The sequence below is a fragment of the Furipterus horrens genome, unplaced genomic scaffold (assembly GCF_987537825.1).
Source record: "Furipterus horrens unplaced genomic scaffold, mFurHor1.1.pri manual_scaffold_6, whole genome shotgun sequence".
Classification (NCBI taxonomy): Eukaryota; Metazoa; Chordata; class Mammalia; order Chiroptera; family Furipteridae; genus Furipterus; species Furipterus horrens.
Window position 1 is genome coordinate 88,777,130 of NW_028327176.1, and position 16,089 is coordinate 88,793,218.

At 48.7% G+C, this 16,089-nt stretch overlaps 1 protein-coding gene and 1 pseudogene across 5 annotated transcripts in view; both read left to right on the forward strand.

The window, feature by feature from the left end:
- The window catches only part of PPARD (peroxisome proliferator activated receptor delta), an 81,006-nt gene that overhangs the window by 47,300 nt on the left and 17,617 nt on the right, over window positions 1-16,089 (forward strand). The window contains exon 1 of one of the 5 annotated variants that reach the window (XM_090282266.1): window positions 1,400-1,472. The exons of the other annotated variants lie outside the window; for them this stretch is intronic. The gene's annotated coding sequence lies outside the window, so the exon portion shown is untranslated. Of the gene's footprint in view, window positions 1-1,399; window positions 1,473-16,089 lie in introns of those variants that run through there. 5 annotated transcript variants of the gene reach the window in all.
- Window positions 13,240-14,081, forward strand: LOC150006876 (coiled-coil-helix-coiled-coil-helix domain-containing protein 2 pseudogene; annotated as a pseudogene).

Genomic DNA, 16,089 nt, shown 5'->3' on the forward strand with positions numbered 1-16,089 from the left:
GGGGACTGCTCCTTGTTACGGTGGCACCAAGCACTAGGTCCTAGTGCTCAGAAGCCAGCAGAACACCAACTCTTGTGGGATCTGAGCTGAAAGGGAAGGGAGAGGTATTTCTCTTGCCCAGGTTGCTCTCCTGCGTGTGGCAGACTGTTCTCCAGGAAGGGCCTGGCACATCGGGCAAGCTGGTAGGCAGGCTGTTGGATGCTGCTTAGCCATCTTTGGAATAAACGCTTTTGTGCAGGGTGTTACAAAGGTGAGCTGCTGGCGCTGGTCCAGCCCCCGCCCACCCAGGCAGGGAAGTGCAGGCCTCATGAACCTGCCTGTGGCCTGTGTTAGGGTCAGTGCCCAGGATCCCCAGATTGGCCTGTGAGTCCTGAGGGCAGTCCAGGTGGATGCAGAAGGTACTGCCTAAGCCTACCTGGGCTTAGGGGAGGGTGGGAGACCGGAAGCATTAAGGGGGGAAAGGTGTGCAGAGTCTTGCCAAGCAGGTTGCTGTGGGTGGGGAGACACTACCTGCGTGCTCTGTACGCCCCAGGATTTGGGTGGAGGTTCTTGAGGAGGCAACCAGTGAGGAGGGCCATGGCGGCCACGCTGAGGACTTCAGAACTGCTCCTGCCGGCCCTCTGTGCTGGTGGCCAATCAGGCCCCCATCCTGTCATCCTCCTGGTTAGCAGCTTTCCCCAAGGCAAGTAGCACCTGAGCACTTGGTGAGTAGTGTCTGCTTCTCATGCTACCATGGTGTTCTTCCCCGGAGCACCTGTTTTGAGGGTAACAGTGGATCCGGCTCAATCAGGAGGGTATGGTCTGTTAAGACCATGTTGTCCTATTGCTGTGGAGCTGAAAGTCCAGGAGAGTCCATGTCCCTAAGTTCTCCGCGCTTCTCCCTGCCTTATTTATCCTCACAGGCCTCCAGGGAATTGGGCTGAAGTCAGGGCCAGGGTCAGAGGGGCCTGGCAAGGAGCAGGCTGCTGTGCGGGCCCTGAGGGGATTCTGGGGAGTTTTTCTACCTCCTCCCTCAGTGCATCTTAGAGAGGCCACCCCCCAACCCAGGACCCCGGTTATTGGCAGGCAGGTAGGCAGGGGCAGAGGGGCCTCAGAGGGAAGGCAGTGTTTCCAGGCAGGCTCCCTGTCATCACTGGTGGTAGTGCAGGGAACACTGGCGGTGGTTTACTTTGATTCATTTGCAGGCGCCCCATCTCCCTCTTGCCAGATGGGGCTGAAATCCAGACTGGGAGCTGACATGACCCAACGTGTAAGGCCTTCCGTTTTCTGAATGAATTCGCCAAGTCATCTTTAAGTCATACCAGCCTTGGCCTTTCCCCGCCGCCTCCCACACACCCCTCCTGGCTGGCCCTGGGTCCTGAGAAGTACGGGTGCAGTTCTGGACCAGCTTTCTCACTGAGAGCTCTTTCAGGCTGTCATGTCGGCATGAAATCCAGAAGCCGCTCGTTGTCAGTGCAAATGAGAATTGGAAGGTGAGGGCATGGGCCAATTTTCTGACTCTCAAAGGTACTTTGATGTTTAAAAAGTCTGGACTCCCTGAGATTGAATACACTTGTTTTATTTGTCCTTTCACTCCCTCACCTCTTGTTCTCCCTTCCTTCTTTGGGGGACTTCGTGCTTTTCAAATATTTGTTAACTAGGCCCTTATCTAGAACCTCAGAGAGAAACCAGATGAGTGTGCACTTTAAAGAAAAGGGAGAACAGAAAGCAAATACTGAAAATGTCTTTGAGATCCAATGCCAGGTGAGCTTTTAGTTCCTGAGCTGGTTTCACTCGTGTGAGAGCCAGAGCTTTTGTGAGGGAGAAAGCAAGAAGTGTTTGAAGGAGACTCTTGGCTCTTCTGTTCAGCTTCACTATGCACGTAAGAACTGTAACTCTCCCCCCATCACTGTTCTCCTTCACTCCCTCCCGTTCCAGACTGTGTTCCCTTCCAGCTGTTTGTGTTGTTGGGCACGTGTGTGTTAGCTCCGTGTTGTCTTACACAAAGTGGGCGCAAGGCAGACGCGCAGTTAGACCACTGAGTGCCATGGCCACCTGCCTGAGCGCCACACCTGTGCCGCCTGCTGCTCCTGGAGGTCGGCAGAGAATTCCGGGACTTGGATGTTCCAGAATGTTGCATCCTGAGACTGACCTCTTCTTCAGCTTTTTCTACTTCCTCTTGTCACTTTCTAAAATAATAATGTCTCATGTTTTTATCATGCTTTCAAAACATTTTTTTTTTACTAAACACAGCACATGTTCATTATAGAAAAATCATAAGCAATGAGATTAGCCCTAAGAGATCTCCATCATTAACATCTTGGTGTATGAATTATATAATATATATGTTTTTCACACTTACTCTCACATCTGAGCCTTGCTGCCTTCATTAGGGAAGGCATTTGGATATTAATCCCATCTTAGAGATGGGAAAACTGAATCACAGAGAGGTTAGAAGGTTGCCTAGAGGTACACAGCCTAGTGATGAAAGAGCTGGGAGTGCACCTGTCATGCCGCCCTGCACTAATGTTCTGTCTACTGTATCACACTGTCTTCTCACCTCCAGATAGAGGGGAGGATGCCTGCAGTCTGGACCTCAGCAGGGCCTGGGCAGTGGCTGTGATTTGTTGAATTGCCTTATCCAAGGGTTAATAAGCAGATGGCATCTAGATGACACTTTGGCCTATCACTGACTTAGAAGAAAAGATAGGAGGTTGCTTTTTATATTTAAAGTATTGCCATTCCAACACTTAAGCTTCATCTTGGTTATTGGGGGTTTTAGGAGCCACACATTAAGAGGGAGTGATAGGGAGAAGAGGGGATGGGAAGCTGTCAGATGACAAATGCTGCAGTAACAGAGGTTAACCTGGAGATGATGGCTTTGGGGAGGAAGATGGTGCAGACAGAGATTTAGTGACTGGAAGTCAGGCAGGACCACACTAGGAATGGAAGTTAGTTGGAGGAAAGGTCCACTCACCAGGATATGGGACACTAGCGTTAAGAGGTTCGGGAATGGAAGTGAGAGGTAGTCCCGTGAATGGTTGAAGTGCCCACCCTGAAGGCAGATTGGCTCCTCCTGGTGCTGCAGCCAGGCTCAGGTGGTCACGGAAATTACTTCACTCTTCCTTGCTCTGTTTTTCTCCTCTATACAGTAAATGGCGATAAGAATAGTACCTGCTTCACAGTCCGCACATGTGATACCCGAGTGAGTCACTCTGCGTAAGGAACTTACAATAATGCCTGGCACACAGAAACACTATGTACTGTTTGGTTCAAGCAGAATTTTAGTGGGCACCATGTAAAAAGAGTCGTAGGAGTCTTTCTTGTGTGTTTGGCTATGATCTGCTTCCCCAGCCTTCTCTGGACCCTACCTCCACCTCTCTCCTCTGGGCCTAGGAATCTGCATGTCCCCTTCCTAGAACACCCTACCCCTCAGTCTGTATAAAAAAAGTAATCTGTCCACTTCTCGATTTTATTTTCTGCTCTGAACTATTTTCTCTAATGAGCATATTTTACTTTTAAGATCATTTTTGGATGACCCAGCTCTCCTTGACCTTGAACCTTCCCTGAGGCCTCCAGCAGAAGCCATTTCCTTCTCATCCACACTCCCCTCTTCCCCTTGGTAGTTGCAGGTGCTGGTCTTATCTTTCTCCCTGACTGCTGTGTAAACACTTTATTCGTCACCACTTCTCCACCCTCTACCCTGAGAAGAGCCGAGTCCTAAGTGACCCAGGCCTCCTTCCATTGAATACTGCTCGTGGGGTCTGCTCAGTGAGAGGACTGTAGAGTCCCAGGGGAATAGAAGCACCCAACACTCCTTCCCCGGGGGTGGGGGGAAATAAGCTGAGACAAATGAACTGCCTCCCCTAGGGTCACCTGGCAGATCATCAGAACAGCTGCTATCTGGACTCCCTGTGTGCCCTGCTCTGCATTGCTACCAGTTTGTTGTGATCCTGACGAGCCCCTCTTTTGACTGAAACCGGATGGAGGGTAGGTAGCAGGGCAGCATGATGCCCTGGAAAACTAAAGCCTGAGGACAAGTGATGTCTTTGGGGCTACTTCAGGCTGGTCTATGAATGGAAATCTCTTTCCAATTATAAAGACCATTTATTCAGCAAATGTTTATTGAGCGGTTACCGTCTGTTAGTCACTCCTCTAAGACTTGAGAATCAGTATGAATCCGACATATGAAAATCTCTGCCTTGGGTTTATATTCTTTTGGGGCAACACAAGCAGTACATAAATGAGGTTTTTTTAAAAAAGATTTTATTTTTAGAGAGAGGGGACGGGAGAGAGAAAGAGAGAGAAACATCTTCGTACGAGAGAAACATTGATTGGTTGCTTCTCACATGCCTCCAGTCAGGGACCTGGCCTGCAACCCAGGCATGTGCCCTGATTAGGAGTCGATCCCTGACGTTTCAGTTCTCCAGCCAGTGCTCAATCTACTGAGCCACAGCAGCCAGGGCTATTTATTTATTTTAAGAGAAAGGGGAAGGAAGGGAGAAAGAGAGAGAAACATTAGTCGTCCACCTCTCATACCTCTACTAGAGACCAAACTCACAACCTAGGCATGTGTCCTGAGCAGAATCGAATCAGTGACCTTTTGCTTTGTGGGGTGGCACCCAGCCAACTGAACCACACCAGCCAGAGCAACAAATGAGTTTTTAAAAATATACATATATATGTGTATATACATACAGGTGTGCATATATGCACACATACATGCATGCGTGCATGCATTAGTATTCCAGATAGTGGTAAGAGCTTTGGAGAAAACTGAAGCAGAGAAGGGAAATGGAAGCCACTGAGGGTGGGCTGGGGTGATTTTAAGTACTGCGGTCAGGTTGACTGTCACATTTAAGCAAAGTCCTGAGGAGGTGAGGCAACCAGCCATGTAAATAGATACCTGGAAGAAAGACATTTTCAGCTGGAGGGAACAGCTGCAAAGGCCCTGAGGCAAATACACCTGCTATGTTGAAGACCAGCAAGGAGGCCATGTGCCTGGCGCAGAGTCTATCAAGAGGGGAGAGGCTTCTAGCCAAGATGGAGGCCTAGGTAGACACACTGCATCTCCCTCCACAACTAAGAAGGAATACAACTACCTCAAAACTAGAGACAACCAGAAGTTCCAGAAATCGAGCTGCATGGAAGTCCAACAAAGATATAAAGAAGAAATACTCATCCAGACAGTTAAGAGAGGCAGAGAGGAAGCAGTGTGGTGGTGGCAGCAGCTGCAGCAACAGCCTGTTGGAAAGCTCAGTCACATGTTTTAAAAAGTAGGGAGGGACACCTGGGGAGCGCTCTCAGCACCAGACCAGACCACACTGCTCATGGTTCCAGTGCCAGGGAAAATAAAGCTTCATAGCTTCTGACTGCTAACCAGTGGGGGTTGAGGTAGAGGAAGAAACTGCTGGTCTCTCAGCAGTCTGCTTGTTTAAAGGGCTCCCATGGTCGTTGAATGTCTGCAGACCCACTCCGGGAACGATGGCCAGGGCAACAGCTTGAGAGGCACCAGTCCCATACGGGAAGTAGAAAGTGGGAGAAGTGCCTGGAAACAAGGAAAATGCGGAGCAAGCAATATTGTTCCCTCTCAGACCCCTCCCCCACATACAGCACCACAATGTGGTGAAACACCTCGTCCTGTACTGACAGATACCTAAGGTTCTGCCCCTTACAATGTAACAGGTACAACAGGTCTACCTAAGACACAGAGGCAAACAAACACAGGAGCCTGTCAAGATGAGGAGACAGAGAAGTATGGCCCAAAAGAGGAAACAGATCAAATTTCCAGTGGGAGAACTAAGAAACGAGGAGATAGCCAACCCAATAGACAAGGAGATAGACAATCTAACAAATGTGGAATTCAAAACACTGGTGATAAAGATGCTCACAGGCTTGACAGATATGCTTAAGTATAGCAAACACGTAAGGGAAGAAGTGAAGGCTATGCTAAGTGACACGAATGAAAATCCACACAAAACTGATGGTGAAGGGGAAGGAAGCCGGGGTTCCAATCAATGATTTAGAACATAAGGAAGAATTAAACAGTCATTGAGTACAGAAGGAGGAAACAAGTATTAACAAAAATGAGGAGAGGCTTAGGAACCTCTGGGACAATTTTAAACGTGCCAACATTCATATCATAGGGCCAGAAGGAGAAGAGGAAGAGCAAGAGATTCAAAGCTTATGTGAAAAAATAATGAAGGAAAACTTCCCTCATTTGGAGAAGGAAATAGACATACAAGTCCAGGAAGCACAGAGTCCCAAACAAGCTAGACCCAAAGAAGACCACACCAAGACACATTATCATTAAAATGTCAAAGGTTAAAGGTAGAGAATCTTAAAAGCAGCAAGAGAAAAGCAGAGAGTTACCTACAAAGGGTTTCCTGTAGATGATCAGCTAATTTCTCAAACTTTGCAGGCAAGAAGGAACTGGCAAGAAGTAGTCAGTGTGATGAAAAGCAAGGACCTATAATCAAGATATCTCTATCCAGCAAAGCTATCATTTAGAATGGAAGGGCAGATAAAGTGCTTCCCAGACAAGGTAAAGCTAAAGGCATTCATCATCACTAGGCCATTATTATATGAAATGTTAAAGGGACTCACTTAAGAAAAAGGGTCAAAACTATGAACATTAAGCCCTGGCTGGGGTGGCTCAGTGGATTGAGCACTGACCTGTGATCCAAGGGGTCACAGGTTCAGTTCCCGGTAGGGGCGCATGCCTGGGCTGCAGGCTGGGTCCCCACTTGGAGGTGTGTGAGAGGCAACCACATATAGATGTTTCTCTCTCCCTCTTTCTTCCTTCCTTCCCCTCTCTTTGAAAATAAATAAATAAAATCTTTTTTTAAAAAAATGACAACAAACTCACAACTATCAACAACTGAATCTAAAAAATAAAAACAAAATCCAACTAAGCAAACCAGAATAGGAACAGAATCATAGGTATGGGGATCATTTGAAGGGTTATCAGCTGGGAGAGGCGAGGGGGAGAAATGGGGAAATGGTGCAGGGACTAAGAAGCATAATCAGTTGGTACAAAATAGACGGGGATGTTAAGAATAATATAGGAAAGAGTGAAGCCAAAGAACTTATATGCACGACCCATGGATATGAATTAAGGGCAGTGGGAGGGAAGGGGGGTACTGGGCAGAGGGGAGCAAAGGGAAAAGAAATTGGGACAACTCTTAACATAATCAATAAAAAAATTTTTTTTTAAACGGGGGAGAATTAGGCAGAAGCTGTTCTGGAAGGCCTCGCAGTCCAGTGTAAAGATGGGCAGGAAGCTCCTGGGAGGATTTGATCACAGGAGGGACAGAATCTGAGTGCTGTGTGGAGAGTAGTGGGGTGAAGCCAGAAGCAGAGAAGCCAGTTAGGAGGCTGTTGCAATAATCCAGGCAAGAGATGATGTTGGCTTGGACCAGGGTCGTAGCAGTGGAGGTGATATCAAGTGATTAGATTCTGGGTACTGTATTTCTAAAAGGCAGAGAGCCAACAGGGTTTGTTGACTTCAACATTTCAGCCTGACAAACTAGAAAGTTGGAGTTGGGATTCCCCGAGATAGGAAGGATTCTGGGGAAGACAGTCACGGGCTTGGTTTTGGATGTTAGATTTGTGATACCATTGGACATCCATGCGGAGATATCAGAGAAGCTGGGACTGGAGAAGTAATAAAATATTTGAGTTACCAACATACAGAAGGTATTGAAAGCCATGATGAACCAGCATAAGATCATGCAGGGAGGGACTATAAAATGAAAGGGACCCTAAGAGATAGGGAAGAAAATACTCTCTGGCAACAGCAAAAGAAGATTGATAAGGAGCAGCCAGTGAGGTCAGAGGAAAACCTGGAGCCAAATGAAGAAAAGGTGTAAAGGAGGAAGAATTCAGCAGTGTGTCACATGACCTGATGGTCAAGTGAGATGCAGATAATACATATTCACTACAGAAAGTTTAAGAAATACATGACATAAAAATAACAAATCACCTACTGCCCTATTCATACACAGAAACTTCCTTTCATTCTTTCTCTAGTCATTTTTATGGGATTTATCCTATATAACTTAATTCTGCTATTTTCCACTTAAAAAGTTACTAAATATTCCATGGAAACATGAGTTTAATGGCTGCGTAACGCTCTGTTTTCTGAGGATGCCCTCATTTGTTTAACCATTTCTCTATTATTGGATATTGAGTCATTTATGTTATTTTTCATTATAAAAATTGATTTCATTATTATAAATAACACGGCATGGAACAGCTTGGTACATTTTCCTGTGAGGGGAACTATTAACAAGGTCAGAGAACATGAATACTTTCAGGTGAAGTTTGAACTTAGGAGCCACAGTTTCTCCTGAATAGAACTGACTGATGCTGGCTTAGCTATAGGGTTCTTTTGTGTCTCCTCTGTCCTTGGGGAGGCTCAGAAGTCACTCAGCCCTGCTGACCCCCTTTTCTGCCTTCCCCGTCTACAACGGTGTGTCCTCTTTTTCCTGAGCTGGTTGGAGTCTCATTTCCTCTCACTAGGCAGCCACCCCTCGGTGCACTACACGCTTCCTTGCCTCCAGCCTCTGTCCCCTCACCCAGTTTGTTCTTTGGGTCAGCAGGAGTTAGTTGGAGCCTCCCTCAGAAAGCCACTGTAGTGTTAAAATGAAATAATCCATTGTAGGTGCTTAATACATGTTAGTCCTGTCTGCCTTCCTCTTGTTACCAGACGGGGGCCTGGCTCTGAGCGGTCTGCCTAGGGCCAGCTGTAATGTGTGGGTTCTTGACTTCGTGTAGGGAAGATTTCACAACACGAGTCCAGATGACTATGTGGATACATTTATTAAAGCTGGGGACAGTGAAACAAGGAAGTGCTTAGCATAGAAGAAGCAACAGGAGAGCGTCGGCTGCTGCCTTAGCTCAGTGGGAAGTCAGAGAAAGGGGGTGGGTTGGAACCTCGGTCAGGGTGTGTGCAAGTGCAAGAGGCAACCTATTGATGTTTCTCTCCCATGTCAATGTTTCTCTCTCTTTCTCCCTTCCTTTCCCACTCTCTAAAAAATAAATAAATAAAATAAAAAATAAATACTTTTAATAAATAAAAAATTTAAAAAGAAAGAAAAGTTATGTGAGCAGTGTGACTGGCCCATGCCCTGTAACCACGTATCTGCTAGCGCGGGGCCACTGGTCCACACACAGGGTGGTGTGTTGGTCCAAGAGCTGTGTGTCAGAAGTTTGAGGGGCTTGGAAGGAGTTGTCAGGCCCAGGAATGTGGTTGCAAAGTCATTTGGCCTCCTGCCAACCAGTGCCAGGTGCCACTTCTGCTTCCAGATATGTGTGTGTGGTAGCTGGGAACCACTAAGACCAGAACCGTGCTGGAAGGCTAGAGCCAGGGGGTCGTCGGCAGGAAGGGTCCACAGAGCTCCCCTAACCTGCCTTGACGTTTTACTCAGTGAGGGCCACAGGGACGGCACAGGAGAAGCACTCAACTCTGCGTAGGGCCCTCATGCCTCGGCTCCTCAGCCTGGATCTCCCCCAGAATTGAACAAGTGGCTTCCAGGGCTCTGGGGGTGACCTTCCTCCTCCTGCCGATGCCCCAGTGGGGTTTGCTATAACCCTGGCTCTCAGTTCGGCTGAAATCATCTCCTATCCATCCTCCACAGCAGCCAGAGGAATTCTTTTTTTAAATGCAGCTCTGATCCTGCCCATCCTCTTTATAGCCCTCCTAGGCTGTCTGCTGCTTTTTGGGTAAACCCACATCCTTAACTTGCCCTTTGAAACCCTGAGTGATTGCTAGCTCAGCTAGACCAGCCTCCCTGCCTTCCCAGCACGCCAGGCACACAGCCCTTTTCCACCCCTCAGAGTGTCCGTGCCGCCCTCCCTCTGAGGGGCCTTTCCACGTCTCTGTTCCCCTGTTGCCTTGTCACCCCACTCGCCTTCCTCTGGGTCAAAGGCTGCATCCTCGGGAACACCTCCCCTGAGGGCCCACCCTAGACTAGCATGCTCTGAGTGTCCCCACTGCGCTTGGCGTTTGCCCTTCACCGCCTGGTCATCCTTCCCAGTTATGTGTTTGTGTTGGTTTCTTGACTTATGTAGCCTGGCACATGGTGGTAGGTACTTAACAAATATTTGCTGAAGGAGTGAGTGAAAGCAGCTGGCAGGGACCAGAGGAAGAGTGGAGGCGCATCGATGGCATCAGCAGCCATAGCACCTGAGGTCCTGGGATGAGCAGGACTCTAGAAGGGTCCCTGGTGCTAGCACAACTGCCCTTCCCTACAGCCGTCCCTGGGCACTGAGGGGTCCTCAGCCCCCGGAAAACTTCCAGAAAGAGATTCCAGTCTCTTCTGGAACCTGGGCAGACCTTTCTTCTACGCTCAGCATCTCTCAGCATATTCAGTCTTTGTTCAAAACCCTTTTGAAACATTTCCCCCTTTTCCTTCAACGATGAAAACATTTCATGCTCATTGTGGAGAATTTGGAGGACACAGAAAATGTAATTAAGAAAATAAGAATCACCTATAACACCAGTGCTCAGAAAAAAGAACCATTAACATTTTGAGCCATGTCTCTCCACTTTTGGTTTTGCGCATTATGTACATGTCTTGACCTTGCTGAGCTTCTGTTGCTTGTGAAAACTGGAGACTTTAAGCATCTGCCCAGTCTTCACTGGCTACAGCCAGAGGCAGCTGGGGCTGGGGGAGCTGCTGGCTAGAGCCTCTGCCCATCTCCGCGGCTGCCAGGCTCAGGGCCCTCGCTGATCCCTGGTGAGGGGCCGTCTTTCCACTCAGATCTTTTCTCCAGCCACATTCTCAGTAGCTCCCTAAGGCCAGCATTTCCTTTTATTTTAGTTTAGCTCCACTCCACAGGTAGTAGGGGCTGACTCTTGGTGGAATTGGAATAATTGTAGAATGTGAAGGGCACGAGTGGCCTCCTGGGTGTCTTTTCTCTGGTTTTGGCACTGTGAACAAAACTAGCCCCAGGCTGCTTCTGGGAGGTGAGCTGCTGGGGTGGATCCGTTCCAGCTGGAAGACCATACAGGCCTCTGTGAGCCCTGAGAGTGGGGCGACCCGGATTGGCAGATGGGGAGCAGAGAGCACCGTGGAGCAGCTTGTCTGGGAAACCAGGGCATTGGGTCAGTACCAGATTAATGATTGATTGGAAAGCTTGGGAGAGAATGAACCAGGCCCAGTCTCTCTCCATCACTGCCTGTCCTGAAAGCACTTGCCAGAGACATGGGGCAACCTCTGCCCTGTATCTGGAGGCAGCTGATCCTCGTCCCCCTGAGGTGGAGGGGAGATTGGGAAAGGAAATGGCAGCAACTGGGGGGCGGAGAGAAGGGGGAGAGAAGCGGAGGAGGGTTTGGACTCATCTCTCCAAACAGCGAAGCCTGGGCTGGAGTAGGGAGCTCCCTGTCAGTTCTCTGTCCCCACAGTTGATTATAAGGCAAGGAATTGGAAAAATCTGTTTAGGTCCCTAGAATGCCAGTGGGCTAGTACATTTCTAGACCTGAAATACCACTTGTTCCATATAATCCCTGAAATGAGCCAACAGTGGTGATAGTAGTGGCCACCACGGTCCCCCTTTGTTGGACACTTACTATATACCAGCACTGTTAAGTGGTTGATGTGTGGCTGTTAATCCTTAATGACAGCTGCTCAGGTTAGGTGTTGGTATCCCAGTTTTATGGCTGAGAAACACTGAGGGGTTGCTGTCTTCTCCTAATCACAGAGGGGGAGGGGTAGAGGCAGGGTGTGAACCCAGGCCTCACATGGAAGTCAGTGGAATTACCTTCTGTGGAGTATTGCACCTCAAGGGCAGTAATACATGAGACTCGATACAGTGGCAGCTGCTATGACTGATGATAGTGCGACCGTGATTAATGTGTTTAGTCCGTTTATTCATTCAAAAAGTATATGTTGAGCACCCACTGCACCCACTTGACAGGCACTGCGCCAGGTGCTGGGGACCTACCTCGGCAAGATAGAGGCAGTGTCTGGGAGACTGATAACAGGGTGAGGCCCGACCAGTTGACAGACATTGCGGTTTGGAACAGTAATTGCAGAGCTGAAGGGCCTGGGTCAGAGTTGCTGCAGAAAGGAACAGAATGGAATTGGTCAAGGAGAGCTTCCTAAAAGAGGACGTGTAGGTGGGTCCTGAAGGACGAGGCCTTGGCTAGTAAAGGGGGCAGCATTCCAGGCTGAGGCCAGTATAAGCCTCTGTGTTCAAGGAGTGATGTAGGAACATGGGCAAGCGGGATGGGGCTGGAGAAGGAGCCAGGGACCTGAGTCCACGGCTGTCTTTAGCACGCAGTGGTTATCTATCTTCTGGCAGGGAGTATCCAAAAGAGCTTTGACCAGGGCGTTCTTGACAGAAACAGTTAGCAATTGGCAGCTAGGCAAAGGTTTGTGGGGTGATGGATCCAGACCGAGTCTAAGAGCAGCTTCCAGCCCTCTGGGGCCCCAGCTGGGCAAGGACATACCAGCTCCTGGCCAGTCTTACCCGCACCGCGTGTGACGTACGCAGCATAGCGATTAGGACTTGAGCCAGGCTGTCTGGGCTCAAATCCTACTCCTTCAGTTCATGTGTGACCTGGAGCCAGTTTTTTTCCCTCTGCTGTGGTTTCCTCATCGGTTAACTAGGGACGGGAATAGTACCTGACTCTTAGGATTTGTATACATAGAGCCTGGTGTGTAGTAAGCCCTGGAGAATGGAAGCTGGTGCCCTTGTGATGGAGGTGGTGAGCCTGAGGCCTCTCAAGCTGTGCCACATGGTGGATGGGGCCCTGGCACATTGACTGACCCCACTCAGTATACAGCCTGCCAGTGGGCAGGCATCAGGAAAGCTCCATTTCCTGAGCATGACTAGACTTAGTGGGAAGGATTAAGGCTCCAAGTGGCTTTGTTGCTTGGGCCCTAGCCCAGGCCTCTCTAGAGTTCTGGGTCATTTGGGTTAAGCTCCTAACATGCTCTGCCCATGAAATTTGCCCTGCCCAATGGGAAATAAATGGAGTTATGCCCCTCCCCCACCTTAGCTCCCAAAAGGCCTGAGTTTCTTCTTGGGGCAAGGGAATGGGTCTTGGAATGGGAGCAGTGGGGCCACATGTGTGCTGCAGGTCTGTGTGTGTGTGTATATGTGCACACCAGTATCGGAGCAGTCCAGGCACTTGTTTGTAAGAAATTATTTTGTGCAGGGAGAAGGGGGATGGAGGTGGAAGAGGATATAAGGAGGGATAAATGGTAATGTAAAAAAAATACAATAAAAATAAATGAAAGAGGGGCCTCCTGTTTTCCGCTCTCCCACTCCAGAAGCCGCCGAGGTCGTCTCCGAGTTTCGCACTTGTAGACGCAGAGGTATAGAGCAGTTGCGATGCCGCGTGGGAGCTGAAGCCGCACCTCCTGCATGGCCCCTCCGGCCAGCCGGGCACCTCAGATGAGAGCTGTGCCCAGGCCAGCACCAGCAGCTCAGCTGCCAGCACCAGCTCCACCATCTGCAGTTGGCTCACCTGCTGCTGCCCCCTGGCAGCCAGGTCTCATGGCCCAGATGGCAACCACTGCAGCTGGTGTGGCTGTGGGCTCTACTGTCGGCCACACAATCGGTCATGCCATCACTTGGGAGCTTCAGCGGAGGAAGTAATACTGAGACCTCAAGGCCCAACATCACTTACCAGGAGCCTCAGGGAACTCAGCCTACACAGCAGCAGCAGCAGTTTGGCCCATGCCACTATGAAATGAAACAGTTTTTGGAGTGTGCACAGAACTAGAGTGACCTTAAGCTTTGTGAGGGTTTCAGCGAGGTGCTGAAACAGTGCAAGTTTGCAAATGGATTAGCCTAATCAAGAAGTTCATAATGAAGAAATGGAAAATCATCTCTCATGACCAAGATAATTTAGTATAAAGATATAATTGATAGTGAAAGTATAAAACTACCAGTTAAACCTCTCATTATTAGTAGTTTTCTTGCCTCAGAATTGCAATGGAAGAGAGTGTACTTACTACATAGAAGTTCATTGAGGTGGTATTGAGTTTGGAGCTGGGCAGATGGTTTTGTGGCTTTCCTTAAACCAGCTTTTGTGATGTTAATGTTTGTGAATCAATTAAAATAAAGTGATTTTCTTCCAAAAAATAAATAAATAAATAAAAAATAAATGAAAGAGGGAGGAAGGACGGGGAGAAGGGAGAAAAGAAGGGGAAGGGTCTAGTCAAAGAACTAGTATAAATGACCCGTGGACATGGACAATGGGTGGGGATTGACTGTGGGAGAGGGAGGGGGTGGGCGGGGCAGGGGAAAGCATGGGGGTGGGGAATTGGGACAACTGTAATAGAACAATTTTAAAAATAAAAATAAATGAAAGAAATAGAATATATGTAAGTGGGTTACTTGAGGAAAGGGGTAAGAAATGTTCTCTGAACCTGTGTTTCATGGCGTGGGTGTGTGCATGTGCACCTAGGTATGTTTTATCTTGTAGTATACAGTGTATTTCTTACTGGTGGTCATAATAAAAGGAAAGAAAAAAATGATTTTCCTAGAGACTTTACTCTTTGTCCAAAAAGCAGCAGAGCAGGCCCTCCTCATTTTGGCTGCAGGACCCTTGTCCTGTCTGAGGACAGCACCAACCTCTTAAGTGAGGTGAAGCTATGGCAGCATCGGAGAGTTTCTGGCTCTGGCGCAGTACTGGAGGGAGGGGCAATAGTGAAAGCCAGCATTTTTCAGACACATGAAAGTTTAGTGCCAGGGTGTGCTGTTTTTAATGCCAGGCCTAAAGTGAGGAAGAAGAGAATAGGATTCATTGCAAGGACGGTGGTGGGTGGCCGCTGTCTGGGAAAACCCAGCCTGTGGGCCGGGGCCCAGGGGTGGTGGCAGGGGCTGGGAGCTGTCAGGGGCACCACAGCTGGCCGAGGCCTAGCCGGGCTCCGGCTCTGTTGTGTCTGAAACCCCTGGTTGTCTACTTCATCCTCTGACGTGTTGCAGAGACACCCTGTCAGGCTCTGCAGGCCTGAGCATTTTGTCACTTTTCTCATCTGCTCAGGGGCACTCACAAGGCTCACCTTACAGGGCCGCTGAGGATCGAGCAGAGCCTCTTTGTGGTGTACCTCATGCTAGTGGATATCAGTCAGCTCCTCTTCTTCCGTCTAGGATTCAGTCCTGACAATGAACTCTGTCTCATCTCCCAAGGTCACTCAGAGGGTATGAGGGAATGTATAAGAAAATATTTTGTCATGTATCCATACAAGGTAGCATTGTAGTTTTTTCTCCTCTGTTTCCACCTACTAGAGGGAACCCCCGAATCTTCATGTCCCCCCTCACTGGCTCTTGTCACCACAGCCTGGTGTGCATTTCCCCCTGTGTTCACTGACACCCAAAACAGTTTGTTCTAATCAGTCTCTTTCCACTTACCCCCGTGACCAATGCCACAGCTGTGCGCATGGCTCTCAGGCATCCATTGTCGGACCCTCTATCATCATGCTGCACGTCCTCTTGATGCTACTCCTCAGAACCCTCAGCCATGGGCCTGGTTGACGGAGTCTTTTCCCTCACCTGCTCCTGCCTCCTCCACCTCTAGATGTTTCCATTCCGTGGAGCATGAAGAATCAATGTCTCTGATCCTTGTTATTTGGATAGTAGCTAATGTTTTTAGATAGTTTAATGCATGCCACAACAGTCACAAACTGCTCTTGGTGGCGCCAGGGTCCTTTTCAAATGCTGTCACCAAGCCCCTGCCCACATCCCACTCTCCTCTTCAGCTAAGTGTCCTTTTATCCTATTTCACTTAGGATGGTGTTCAGCTGCGTGCACTGGGAATCTGGTGAACAGTGCCTTGTAAAATGGGTGTCTGTAATTTTTTCCACCTAACGGTAGTCTGGAGGTGAGCATTCCAGGGCTAGTCCAGCAGCTCCTTAGTGCCATAGTGACCAGGCTCCTTCTGACGTCATCCAGCTTCCCCCAACGTTAACATCTTACGTTAACATCATATACCCCTACCAAAACTAAAAACTGAACACTGGACAATACCATTAACTCAGCTAAGCAGGATTTGTTTGGAACTTACCTGTTTTCCACCACCATCTTCTTTCTGTTCCAGGATCCAATCCTACATTGCATTTAGTTGTTCTGTATCCATAATTCCCTGTCCGT